The sequence below is a fragment of the Mustela nivalis genome (assembly GCF_964662115.1).
Source record: "Mustela nivalis genome assembly, chromosome: 1".
Classification (NCBI taxonomy): Eukaryota; Metazoa; Chordata; class Mammalia; order Carnivora; family Mustelidae; genus Mustela; species Mustela nivalis.
Window position 1 is genome coordinate 201,256,849 of NC_139020.1, and position 14,552 is coordinate 201,271,400.

General features: G+C 44.8%; 1 protein-coding gene across 8 annotated transcripts in view; it reads right to left on the bottom strand.

Moving 5' to 3' along the window:
* GATAD2A (GATA zinc finger domain containing 2A) overlaps nt 1–14,552 on the bottom strand; it is a 105,565-nt gene that overhangs the window by 23,838 nt on the left and 67,175 nt on the right. The gene's annotated exons all lie outside the window — the stretch shown is intronic.

Consider the following 14,552-nt stretch of genomic DNA (forward strand, 5'->3'; position numbering starts at 1 on the left):
CTTATTCTTGGGATCCTGGACAACCAGCAGCATCCACATGCCAAGTCCCTGAGTTGAGAAAGAGATGACAGTGTGAAAACATGGATGTGATCCTTGAACTTGACTGGGAAACAACCCTTGCTTCACATGGACTGCCACCTGCCCAAGAAAGCTTGATGGGGTTTCAGCACCCTGGAATCCAGACTCCTAAAGGGGCCGGGGCCTGGGAGAGTAAAAGAAAAAGGAGCATGGGATCCCAAATGTCATAGCACCAAAGCTAATCATTCCTCCTTTGTCTCATCACCATACCCACACGCCAGACCAACCTTCGAACACAAAGAGAATCCAGAAGCACTCTGCAGCATGAAGGGACTCCCTACATCGCAAGAACCCAAACACAACTCATGGGATGCCAGCTACCTCACCAACTCACAGAAAAAGAAAATCACCTGTGTGCAGATGAAAACTACACACCAGAAACAAATATTGTTTTCCAACTTGCAACAACTACAAACTTCCGTGACAAATGCAAAGTGTTTGCTTTGTCTGAAAATTTACTGCCCCCTTTGAAAAATCTGTGTTTCAAACTGCTGGATCCTCCCCCATCATCCCCTGGCAAATCCCAACTTGCCCTCCCAGCATAGCTCCAGCATCCCCCACCCCCACCAAATCTGCTCTGGCACTCTTAGTGCAGCAGGACCATGGGAGGCTAGTTCTATCTCTGCGGCTGTGAGGGCTCCACCGAGTCACCAGACCTCAATGAACCTCATCTGCAGAATGGGATTCCACTGACCTCCAAGGGATACTATAAAATGTAAAAGGCAAAAATTTGTGCACCTAGTTCACAAATGACAGCTCCCCCCTTCCCCCCATTCTCACTGAACATGATGTGCACAATCAGAACAGCCCCCATCACCTCTGCAGCTATAATTTAGCTCTGAATTGACTCATCTGGCCACCTGCTCTGCAGCCAGAGGTCCATGGGGACAAGGTCTCACACCAAAGACTTCTCTTCCTTCTATTGTCTGATTCCAGAGGGCCATTAACCACTGTTGCCTGAGATGGGAGCACACAGCCCTGATGGACGTCCTTGTCTCTGCCCACTCTAGACAGCCTCCTCCCAACCCATCTAAGCTCCTCTGCCCTGCACTGGGCTCTGCCAGGTCACTGTTTTAACACTGAGACAACTGTCTTTTTCACCGAGTCAGGACAGTAGTACCAAACTGCCAGTACTCAGTGACACCATGCTGTAGGCAAAGCCCCAGATGAAGTAAAGCTATTAACTTTATTAAACTTCAGCCCTTGAGCACATGTCTTTTTAGTATTCTGTGACAAGATAAAACACTTCTCCTGTGTACCATAGCAGGACAGCCATCCAGAAGAAAAGTATGTGTGTAAGCATTTACAAGGCTTGAAGGAAGAACTCAAAGACACACTGAGGTTATTCAGACTTTGGTGCTGCACAGACATTTTCCCCAAAATGGTTAAAGCAAAGCCCATTTCTTTGGAAACAATGACCAGTACTTGTTGTCAGTGATAAACTCCAAGCTTCCTAACAAACAAAATATAAAACTTTGGAAAATTTGTGTTTGACCCAAGAAGTCAGACATTAACTAATCTGATTTTGTCATATTGAATAATGCAGTATGTCAGTATTTCAAAGGTAACTCTATAAACTACTATTTTCTATGTTCAAAGGCATTACAAACTCAAACCTGAGTAAAAGATCATCCTGGGGGTGAAGACACAAATTACCCAGGCAGAAGAATCCCAAATAATTTGTGTAGCTACTTTGTTCTTGAGGAGAGGGAGTGTGGGCTACATGTGGTGACTTCCTTCCCAGGAGTCCAGCATAGAAAGAGGCAGAGAGAGTGACTTTACAGTGGAGACATCTGACAGAGGCCACCCCACCCAGGTGATTAAGGTCAACATCACTGTGAGAGGTCAAACTGATGGCATGTGCTGTGGATATGGTGTGGTAAGAAGGGTACTTTACATCTGTGGTCCTTCTCAAACCCATTGCCCCAGGCCAACCATGAAAAAACTCCAAAAAAATCACAACTAAGGGATTTCCCACAACACACCCGACCTGTTCTTTTCAAAACTGCTGAGGTCACCAAAAACAAGAAAGTCCAAGAAACCGTCTCAGTCCAGAGGCGTCTAAGGAGATATGATGACTATATCTAGAACAGAATTAATATATACTTTCAGGGGCGCCTGGGTGGCTCAGTGTGTTCAGCCTCTGCCTTCGGCTCAGGTTATGATCTTTCGGTCCTGGGATCGAGCCCCGCATCGGGCTCTCTGCTTGGCGGGGAGCCTGCTTCCTCCTCTCTGTCTGCCTCTCTGCCTACTTGTGATCTCTATCAAATAAATAAATAAATAAAATCTTAAAAAAAAAAAAAAAAAAAAAAAACTTTCAAATTTCTAACACAGCAAATGAACAACAGATATTTTTCATGTAGCCATGATGGAAAAGGGGTTACACCAACACTTTCAGCAAAGGGTTTCCTATGGCAAGTGCCATTCTGAGCAAAGGCTCCCGAATGGAGTTCTTCTGACATGTCATGGCCCACATGGCTTTCCCTTGCTGCCAAAGTTGTGTTTTGAAAAGTGAGACAATTTCAAAGGACTCACTCCATAGATACCCTATAATTTATTCAATTATAAGTCAACAGAAGTCGGTGACCCTGTTCCTGTGGCCTTAAAAGCGGCAACTGGGCAGGCTCTGCAGTTACCCAATTCACAGAAAATATGGCACCACTCAGGGCAGCCTAGATACCCTGCATCTGCAGATGGGGAGGCCAAGCACAGACTTCCCTCAAAGTCAGCTGGGCGCTCCAGACTCCCAATGCCAGGACACTATCCTGTCTATCTCACATCCCATTCCCCCCCATACCTCCATTGTCCAGACAAAGGCATCTCTCCCTCCTCCCAACATGTCCACCTCCACCCTCATGTTCAGGTGTCCCACAAGCTTCTGGGCTCCACCCAGGACAGAGCATCAGCTCTCTCCTCTCCAGAGGATGCCCACGGCCTGCCTTCCCTACCTGTTCCAGACGGTGCTTATGGCCCTGCTCCAACCACCACCACTGTGGGCCTTCTCAGACCCTCTCACCAAACCCAATGTCTCCAGGGACCTGGTGCCCCTGAGCACCCCAATTTCTGAACTGTGAGCTCCCTAAAATATGATACCCATATCACTCCCACACTGCCCATGGACACTGCAAGTCCTCTTGAAGGAAGGCAATGCTGTGTGCCTGGACTGGTTATTTTCTTTAGAGTGTGGTTGTGTTAAAGTTGCTTCCGAAAGCTACCAAGGCCCTGCACTGAGGAATTCTGCATGTCACCAGCTCTCAGTCATACTAAGACTGAAACAAAGTTTTTCAAACTGGTTATTTACATCCCAACTATTTTTAAGATTTAAGCTCTAAAAATAAGCAGTCTTAGGGGGCTTGGGACCCAGGGAAGAGGATTAGTAATGTCTGGTATGTCTCCCATCTCCACCCATCAGACACTTCCCACCTCCTCTCCCACCCCACTCCCAGGCGGGCCCCTCCTCATTGATATCTAGGCTGCTTTGCCATAAGGAACTCAGCGTCTGTGAAGGCAACTGACCCTGCTGTCACCACTTGCCTTCCACAGGGCTCTGTGGCCATTTACCTGCCCTCTTCTTTCTCATTCTTGGACATCCTTAAGTCCCAACGGCTTTTCCTCTCACTGTGACAAACCTTACTAGACCATGCTGGGAGCTTCTGAGGCTTAAGAACGACCAACCCGATTTCAGAGCAGACAATGAACTTCACCAGGGTGGAGTAAATGGTCCCAAGCCACATGGGGATGTGAGTGGAATCAGGTTGCTGGACACCAATTTTCTTTCTCCACCACCTGCTACTCCCCTAAGACTCACAAATTATAATTCACATGGTCATTCCTCTGACAGAAAAAAAACAAAAAAACCCAAACAAACAAACAAAAAAACACCTTGGAAATCTCCTGCCATTAAGCCATCTCTCCTTTTTCTTCAGGGCACTTCTGCTGAGAAAAGTCTTCTCAAGGTCTGACTTCTACTAACCCTCCCCCTCCCCCCGGGAATCACACAGCAGCCCCCCTTCATCCTGGTGTTTCACCAGGGTAGGTGGCCACAAGGGACATGATGGAATCCCCCAGGCCAGTGTGCTTGCCATCCCCCACCTTTCAGGTCTGTTACGGTTCTGGTACACACACTGTTTTTTTTTTTAAAGATTTTTTTTTTTTTTTTAATTTATTTGACAGACAGAGGTCACAAGCAGGCAGAGAGGCAGGCAGAGAGAGAGAGAGAGAGGAAGGGAAGCAGGCTTCGCTGCGGAGCAGAGAGCCTGATGCGGGGCTCGATCCCAGGACCCTGGGATCATGACCTGAGCTGAAGGCAGAGGCTTTAACCCACTGAGCCACCCAGGCGCCCCGACACACTGTTTTCAATACAGCAGAGAAATGGCTGCAAAACATAAAGCAAAGTACATGAAAGCAGCTTTAGAGCCCTCACAGACTTCACAAGTAAAACATTTATTAAAGGACCTGCTACAGCACCCAAGACACCAGTTGTAAGATGAAGAGTCTGTCATCATGTGACAAACAAAGCACTAGCAGGAAGATGTACTGAAGAGCTATCAGAAACTTCAACTGTAGATTTAGGCCAAATAATTTCAAAGAAAATGATCTGCGTAATCTATAAATCTGCTTAATTCACATGTGTGTGAAGAGTTCATGACTGCTAAAGGATGAGTGTTTACAGGTGCTTACCTCACCGACTGTACACAGCCGTCTTCTGGTTCCTGTCAGGGCAACCACATCCCCAAGAAGGCAGGCACTACCCAGTGAGAAAGAGACAGACAGCCCCTTCATGACCAGAGGAAGATGTTATAAAGGCAATGGGCAGGTGGCTTCTCACCTGTTATCAGGCTGGCTTACACTAGGCCCCATGTGAGCTGGGTCTCTCTGGGAGTTAGAAAGAGGACACCCAGAGTCTGTCACTCTGATAGGCCAGCATTACCTAATGATTCTTAGAAGTACAGGTGAACCCCCTCAAATTTCAATTTCAAACCTGGGATAAAGATACAGCTCAGAATAAAGGCAGGTGGACAGAAAGACAGGCTTGGGATGAGGAGCCTACAGGGAAGGGATAAAGCAGAGAATAACAAAAGAGAGGCTACGGCTAAGGCAGGGAAAGAAGCATGTAACCAGGAACAGATTTCTGAAGGAACATACCTCTTGGTTCCCATGCGCTAAACATGCTAAGAAAAGCAAGCAGGCCATGGAGATTTCTAGTTGGAGCTGATGGAGCTGCTCCCTGAGACTGCCCAGCCTCTCCTGGAAGTCACCCAGCAGTAAAGACAGAGAATTAGGAAGAGAAAGCAGCAGCCAGGCCACAACAGGTGCTGGAGGGGGGCGGGGCTCCAGAGAGCCTTCCACAAGAGTGCAGGAGCCCCCAGACTCAGGGAAGTGGTCATACAGAAGGAAATAGGCTGCCATCTGAGACTTCCAAAGCTCTCACACATAAAGAGGGGGTGCATGAGTGGGGGCATCCAATCTTTGTGAGGGAGATGTCAGAGAGCCAGGGTGAGAGTCAAAACTGCACCTACCCAGGCTGTGCAAGAACCCAAGCCATCACATCCACAGCTGTGTCACATTCACCAAACTCACTCAAGAACATACATTCCAGGGACGCCTGGGTGGCTCAGTTGGTTAAGTAGCTGCCTTCGGCTCAGGTCATGATCCCAGCATCCTGGTATCGAGTCCCATATCGGGCTCCTTGTTCGGTGGGGAGCCTGCTTCTCCCTCTGCCTCTGCCTGCCATTCTGTCTGCCTGTGCTCCCTCTCTCTCCCTCTCTCTGATGAATAAATAAAATCTTAAAAAAAAGAGAGAGAGAAAAAAACATACATTCCAGCAGACAGCTGGTCAGGACAGGCACAGCTGTGATGGGAGCATGGTCCTGAGAACAGAGTAGGTGGGGCTGAGGTCAGTACATAGCTGGTGAGCACTCTGTTTCCATCCCCCTTCTATCACCATGGGAAAGAGGTAACAGTCACACTAGCATGCCAGAGCATGCCAGGACCTGGACCCAGACCCCTCTGTAGACCCCATGGCTAAATTTGTAAAGAAGGATGACACCAAACTGAGAATAAAGCAGCTGAACCCCCATACCCATGAGTAAAACAGTCTGGACACTGCCGGGGTGAGGGTAGCAGTTTCTCTGAAATAATTCAACATGCACGTACTCCGTGACCCTAATTCAAACCCTAAGTATTAAGCAGATAAATGAAGGATTGATGGCCCTGCAAAGACCTGCTGGAATGATGACAGGAGCCACACTCACACCAGTCCCAAAATGCAGACTGCCCGGTGTCTATGGTCAGGTGGGTGGATACAGCGTGCATACCCGCACACGAGAAAATCAGCAAAATGCTCCATACAACAGGGATGAGTCCCAAAGCACATGGAGAGAAGCCAGACCCCACTGAGCTCATGCATGATTCCATTTCTAGAATCCATTTCTGAGAGGAGGCACGATTATGAGAGGATGAGAGAGTATATCCCATCAAGGAGGACAGGAAATGTTTAAATGGCTACTTTTATGGTGACTACTAGGTTCTGTATCCTCTTAAGGCTTTGGACTACACAGGTGAAAAACACAATCGGAGAGGCTCTCTGCACTTTATCTCCTCACAGGGCAGGCAACCCCAGTTTTTATTCTTCCTCTCCCAAAAGGCTGCTTGTAAACAGCATCTGCTAGACAAGAACTCAACCTGTCACCTAGGGAGTCCTGTTGGGTGAGTGAAGGGATGCAGCCCTCTACCTGCAGGCCCCATTTCTATGCAGAACAGAACAAGGCCATCCATATAAACCCATATTATAGACAACAGGCAGCTGCAACATGTTACTTTCAGATTCATTTTTGGTTTTAGGAGAACACAGGTGTTGACGTGAATGTGGGTGATGTGCCCGCACACAATACACCACTGCAGGACAACCAAGCCCCGGTGATGTCTCTGGACACAGAAGGTGTGCCTCATTTCTTTTTTTTCCCCTTTTTTTGGTGACTAGTTTCTTTAAAGATGTGTCACCCCCATGATATCCTTGGTGAATGTCAAAGTCTCTAAAGAAAGATGGGACAGTGATTCTGTCATCAAAAACACCAACTTTAACGAAAGGGTCCTGCTTTGCAGGCCTGGTAAACAGAGGGTGCTTTCAGTGCATTTTTAGTCTGTTTGAGTTCGCAAGTGCTTTGACTTAGGGAGGTGGAAAACCAGAAAAACTCAAGTCAGGAACAGCTCTAATGGCTCAGACTACTGCCAGTAGGCCATGGACCCCTCAGTGGCAGAGAGGAGCCCCTTCTACCCAGGGGGCAGGCCCTCAGTCTGAGTGAAGCCCTGACCTGTAGCAAATCAGATGCATGATGCAAAGAGGGATGGGCAGAGAGGAGGGAGACATGCAGCTACCCAAAGGCCACACACCCCAACAGAAGCCAGGAAGGGAAGTCATCCAAACATCTGCCCCACATTCACTGAGGCCCACATAGCAGGCTATTGAGAAGTGGAAGCTGGCCTACTTGACTGTCCCTGCCTCACCCATGGGACCCAGGGAGCCTCAGCCCTGTTTCCGCTCAGATAAAATGCGGAAGTAGAGATGGGTCTTGCTTTGGCACCCATGGACTTCCATCCCCAATGAGCTATACCCCTTAATCTCTAGTCTTTGTCTCCAAGACCTCTGCACATTGTTTCATATTATAGTACACCAGAAAGTAGCTGTGATCACATTCTATCCTATCATTTTAAAAAAATTAACATATAATGTGTTATTTGTTTCAGGGGTACACGTCTGTGATTCATCAGTCTTTCAGAAACTGTCACAATGTGGGTCACAGAGTCAGCCTAGTCCTGGCCTATTAACAATCCAGGAAGGGCCGATGTCTCAGAAAAAGGCATATACATACACGTTTTCAGTAAAGCATGTGGGTGGCTGTTGATGGAAGTCCACACCCCACAAAGGCCCAGACTGACAAGACACCCAGTCCTCACCTTTCAGGTGCAGAGCCTCTAAAGAAAAGGCTCATGTTTTAATGAGTTAAATGCTCCTCCACCCGAAAGTGGGGGTAGGGGAAGTTTTTCTCACCTGTGCATAGCCCAGATTATTTCTAAAGATCAGGAACTTGTGAAAGAAAGAGACTCTCTATAGGAAAGTATAGGAGTAGAATCTATTTATCACAGAAACAAAATAGAGTACCCAACATAGATTCCTCTGCCTGCCCCAACTCCAGCCTCTTCCAACAATCCTGATTTGGGGTGGGGTAGGAGGAGGGCAAGCATGTGTTCATAACCTTTGGGTTGGTCTCACAAGACCAGTAGGCTCAAGTTCCACCTTTGTGGATTTTTGTTTTACTATGAGCACGTTTATGGATGCCAGAAAAAAAAAAACCCAAACTATTTTAAGCTCATTAATTTTTTTAAATGTCCATATTGAAGTATAATTTACATACCCCTAAAATTCATTCACTGTAGTATAGTTCAATGATTTTTAATAAACTTAAGAGTTGTACAATCTCTACCACAATCTAATTTTAGAATACTTTCACCACCCCCCAAAAGTTCCCTTGTGCCCATGAGATGTTAATCACTGCTCCCACCCACTCCCATCCCCAGGCAACTACCGGTCACTGACTTTATAATAAGTTTGTTTTGGATATTCCTCATAGATGAAATTATACAACATGCAGTCTCTGGGTCTGTTGTCTCCCCACCAGCATGGGGAGTCTGAGGTTAATCCAAGCTGCTGCACAAATCGGGAGTTCATTTTTAGATTTCTCAATAGTAATCCACTGCATGGTTATAGCAAGTTTTTGTTTTTTTTTAAAGATTTTATTTATCTATTTGACAGACAGAGATCACAAGTAGGCAGAGAAATAGGCAGAGGGAGAGGGAGAAGCAGACTCCCCACTGAGCAGAGACCTGATGTGGGGCTCGATCCCAGGACCCTGGGAATCATGACCTGAGCTAAAGGCAGAGGCTTTAACCCTCTGAGCCACCCAGGAGCCCCTATAGCACGTTTTATCTATCTTTGCCTGGCTATCTGGATTGTTTCCATCTTTCAGTTATTATGAATTACGCTGTGAACACCCACATACCTGTCTTTGTGTAGACACACGTTTTTATCATTTCTCTTGAGTATGTTCCTTAGATAGAAAGCAGGGTCTGTGTTAAGTTCATGTGTAACTTTGTAAGAAACCGCTGAATGTTATGCCATTTTACATTTCCACTAGCAAAGTATGAGGGCTCCACCTTCTCCACATCACCAACACTTGTTATTGTGGGTTTTTTTTTCTTTAAAAAAACAAAAACAAAAACAAAACCATCCCTGAGAGTTGCTTAATGGTCCAGCCTTTGGTCTACCCTGGAGAATGTTCCATGAGCATGTATAAAGACGTATTCTGTTTTCTGTAGTCACTGGTGCTCTATAGATTCCTGTTAGGCCAAATGGATCAACAATGCTCTCTGAGTCTTCTAGAACCTTAACAATTTTCTATTTAGTTGCTCTACCAATTAAGAGTGGAATACTGAATTCTCTAACAATAATTGATAAAATGTGATTTCTACTACCTTATCAGTTTATGTCTCAGGTATTTTGGGGTTCTATTCTTAGGTTGATATAAACTTATGACTGGTATGTCTGTCTCCCTGCTAGATAATTATAAAATGTCGCTCTTTGGCTCTAGTACTATTTTTTGGTCTTATAGTTAATTTCATCTGACATTGGTAACAGTCACTCTAGCTTTCCTATGGTTACTTATAGTATAGCTTTTCCTATTATTTTACCAAAGGATAAAGCATCCTTAAAACTAGTAAGTGTCTTTTATAGACAATATACAATTAAGTGGGATCTTGCTTTTTTTTTTTTATCTAGTCTGATAACCTCTGCCTTGATAACTGGGGTTTTTAGACCCCTCACATTTAACACAGCAATTGATCTGATTGGATTTACATGTGTTAATGTGTCATTTTGCTAGTTGTGTTGTACATATATTCCTTTTTTGTTGTTCCTCATTGACAGTCTGCTTTTGTGTTACACATTTCTTAGTATACAACTAAATTCTTCTGATTTTTTAAACTGTATTTTAAAGTTATTCTTAATAGTTGCCCTAGAGATTACAATGATCATCTTATTAATTAACCACAATCTGCTTCAAATTAATATTAACTTGATTCCAGTAAAATGTAGAAAAATTTTACCCCAATGGAGCTCCATTTCATTCCTCCTGTTTTGTACTATTATTCTCTGACATATCTGTCACCATTATAAACACAACAGACTTTGGTATGCTTTGGTCAATTTCCACAGAGATGAAATGGTTATTTTGGTCTATTCTATGACCAATGTTAGTTACAGTTAACACTTTACATAGTGTTATGTGTTTTAAGAAGAAATAAGAATAAAGTTTTTTATGTTAGCCCACATATTTACCATTTCTAGTGCTCTTTTCTTCCTGGGAACCTAAGTTACCAACATGTCATTTTCTTTCAGCCCGAAGAACTGGCAGGTCTGCCAGTGGTGGATTCTTTTGGACTATACCTGAAAATGTCTTTTTTGCCTTCATTTCTGAAGGAGTTCTGCTGGACACAGAATTCCAGGTTGACAGTTTTCTTCCTTGAGTGCTCATGAATACCATTCAGCTTTTATCTTGGGCGAGAAGCCAGCTGTTAATCATATGAATGCTCCCCTGTATGTAATAAGCCCTTTTTCTCTTGCTACTTTTAAGATTTTCTTTTTCTCTGGCTTGTAACATCTTGACTATATATAATGTGTCTAGGTACAGATCACTTTGTGTTACCGCTACTTGAGGTCTGTTGAACTTTTTGAATGAGCAGGAATTCTCCTCACTATGTTCTTGAACATTATTTCTTCAGTTTTTGTCTTGCCCCAACCATGACTGCAATCCTGGTCTAACAGAGTCATTGTCCTTCCCCATTTCCCACCTCTAAGACTGTCACTCCAACCAATAAGGCCAAGGTTTCAGGGCTACTGTCCACAGCTCTCCTAAATCGAATGAGCCCCTTCTCAATCCTGCAAAGGGGCTGGTCTTCATAGCCTGCACCTGCCAGGCAGAAGTTCCCTACCAGGAGAACTGGGGAGAGGGAATGGAAAGAGCCCCAGGCTAAATCCTCACATATTCTCACTATTCTTACCCAAAATTCAGTAGTTCCTTAAGCACAAACACTTCTCAGATCATTATATGCCTCGGATCAATTTCCAAAGTGTTGAAATGATTGACGTTTTTGGGCTTATTTCGTCCTGTTTTATAGTTGAGGGGGGAGAAAATCTCTCCTCAATCAATTGTTGCTGGAAATTACCCTCCAGCTTTGATTTACTTTGAAAATAAAATACACACAAACTGGGAGCCTAATACAGAAAAGCTGCCAGAGATGGAGAGGGGAACTGTTGAGAGGGAAAGAACTGATTTTACCCTTTGGTCTTCCTATGTATGCTACACATCACACCAATGTAGTAAAAAAAAAGTTTTATCTTGGTGATTTTAATTCATCAGCCACTTCCTTAAAGAAAATTCTCTCTCCTAGAAGCTACCAGAAACTCCCTTTAGTCTTCAACATGCCCAATCTGAGTCATAAGATAGCCTGAGGGGCGCCTAGATGTCTCAGTAGGTTAAATGTCTGCCTTCTGCTCAGGTCATGACCCTGGGGTCCTGGGATCAAGCCCCAAGTCTACTTCTCCCTCTCCCTCTGACCCTCCCCCCACTCATGCTTTCATTTGCATGCACTCTAACTCAAATGAATTTTTAAAATCTTAAAAAAAAAAAAAAAAAAAAAAGAACAGAACAGTGTGAAAGAAAACGAGGCAGTTGTGAAACAAAGCCAAAGAGAAATTCTAGACACAGAATACCATGCAGCAATGAAAATGAATTAACCACTAAACTTAATGTAGATAAATCTCACAAACAGTTGAATGAAAGCAAGCAAAGGGTACAGACTGTGTAATACCATTATGTATTATGCAAAACCAGGAAAAACTAACCTATGCTATTAGAAGCCAAGAAACTGGTTACAAGACTGTTTCTTGAATCAAGCTGTAAGGATGTGTTCACATTTGGGTAAATGTTATCAAGTAGCACCCTTCTGCACTTTTCAGTATGTGTCCTCTATCTCAATTTAAAGAAAAAATGAAATTCTCTCAGAACCATCTAAAAATTGCTTGTTAGTTTTACAAGATTCAGTGAACCTGAAGCCGAAGAGCTTCAACCCACTTAAACTATGGTTAGTACAGCTATGCCTTTTGATCTGCCCAATGTGGGATTTCACACTAACCTGAGAACCAATGTAACAACCACACCATGATACAGGGAGGTTCCTAAAGGGATGTTCTCAAACCAGATGCACTCAACAAGGAAGGATTCAAAGACCACCTGTTTCTAACACAGAAGCTGGGGCCACGCACTCCAGAACAGGTAAGTTTTAGAATAGTTGTAGGATATACCTGATCCTATGATTTTTGTCAAAACTCACAACTGTACTTCTTAAATAAATTAAACAGAATATTCTATGTCGAAACTCAGGGACATACTAGCTCTACATGTAGACCACCTTATTTTGAGTGAAGACTTTAGGACAGTTGTCACCAATACTTCCCACACTAGGACCAATTCTGGGTACCTGTCACCCAATAACCAGCAAGGCAGAGACTATCACCTATTTTACTAACGAAGAAACAAAAAGACCATCTGCTCAAGATCAGTCAGGGAATATAATGTGACCCCAACTCTGCCTACCAGCCACCAGAGCCAAACTCTTTCCACTCTCTTACTGCTCCATGAGTGCCCCGGGGAGTCTCTAGTCCTGTAGGATCACCCCCGCCCTGTGTGCCTGGGTTAATCTCTGATCCCTGCTCCCTTGTTTCCTTTGTGTCATAAGGATATTATCCCCACCAACCTCAAAAACACCAAACTGTCCAAGTAACGTTGGGTTGGAAGTCAATAGGAATAATGGGGAAAGTCTGGAAGCAAGAGGCCCAAAGGCCAAATGTAGCCCCAGGCTTTGTCAACAGAAAGATGTGGTAATCTCTCCCTCATAATCTGCTGGGTTGCCTTGCAGAGAACAAGGTGATTACAGGAAAAAATGCACACCAGGAGCCCAGACGCAAGAAGAACCCAGCAGATCTTCACAGGCAGGGGCTCTTCCTCCTCCTCAGCTACCTGAGACAGCACCTGAAACACTAAGGACCAAGTCAGATGGAAGGAAAGAAAGCCCAGACTTAACGATTTTATTTCTGAAGCTTTCAAAGAGGCCTCTGGTTTCAGAACAGGGAGAGCAAAAAGCAGAGCCAGACAGAAAAAGGCCTTTTGGGGTAGTAGAAAAAGAAAGTACCCCCCAATCCACTTTGAATGCTTTCCCCATAGAAAAGGTTGGATTCTCCCATTTATCTCAGAGAGGTTAAGAATTGTAAAACCTGGGGCACCTGGGTGGCTCAGTGGGTTGAAGCCTCTGCCTTTGGCTTGGGTCATGATCCCAGGGTCCTGGGATCGAGCCCCAAGTCGGGCTCTCTGCTTGGCAGGGAGCCCGCTTCCTCCTCTCTCTCTCTCTGCCTGCCTCTCTGCCTACTTATGATCTCTGTCAAATAAATAAAATCCTAAAAAAAAAAAGAAGAATTGTAAAAGCTGAGAAATGTCAGGCCAAATGACCTCTGAAATCTGTAGGATTCTGAAAATCTGGCCTCCAAAATGAATTTAACATGAAGACTGCAGGGCAGAATCATCTCTGTGTGAGTTAATCAACACATGCTCCCAACTTCCCTGGCTCTGCACCTGCTCCCCTAACCCCCACCCAGGGCAAACAGACTTGGAAAGGAGTCTGTAGGGGAGGACCAGGGAGTTGGTGAGGGAGGGCCAGGAGGGCCACACACCAGTTGTGGCATATCTGGTTCAAAAGACATCTAGGTGTGAACATTCTAGAGAGAATGGTTCTCTCATCAGACCTCCGAGGGGAGCAGTAACAGTAGATGCTAGGCCCAGACCTCTCTTTACAAGAAAATAATGTTTCTGAGTGAAGAAATTGGTGGGGGGCAGGGGGTATGACAGGAACAACATTGAGTCTTAATTCTTCCAAGTTTTCTCCTTAAGAACCTCACAAAACTGAGGATCAGTAAAGTTACTCTTGAAGTAATCAGTACTAAGGAGAAATCAAAACACTACACCACAGTAGACTTGAACAGAATGATCTCCTCCCTCATAATGGGCTGGCTATAAGGAGTGATGGCACAAGTACAAGGTATCCCTGAGCTGGACTCCAGACTCTGCCCCCAGCCCAGTGACCCAGAAGAAGCTTAGAACCCCTGCTCTCCTGAACCCCAAATCTACAAAGCAAGGAGATATATTCAAATTAAAAACTCTTGAGCTTTCCCACAAATCAAAAGCATCAGTTGAACAGACAAGAAGTAGGAGTTTAGTGAAGACTTGCTGCCTTACAAGGGAGCTGATGGAGAATACTATCCCTCCTCTTTTGAAAACCACACCCTCTGTCACTGATATCCAGGCCCC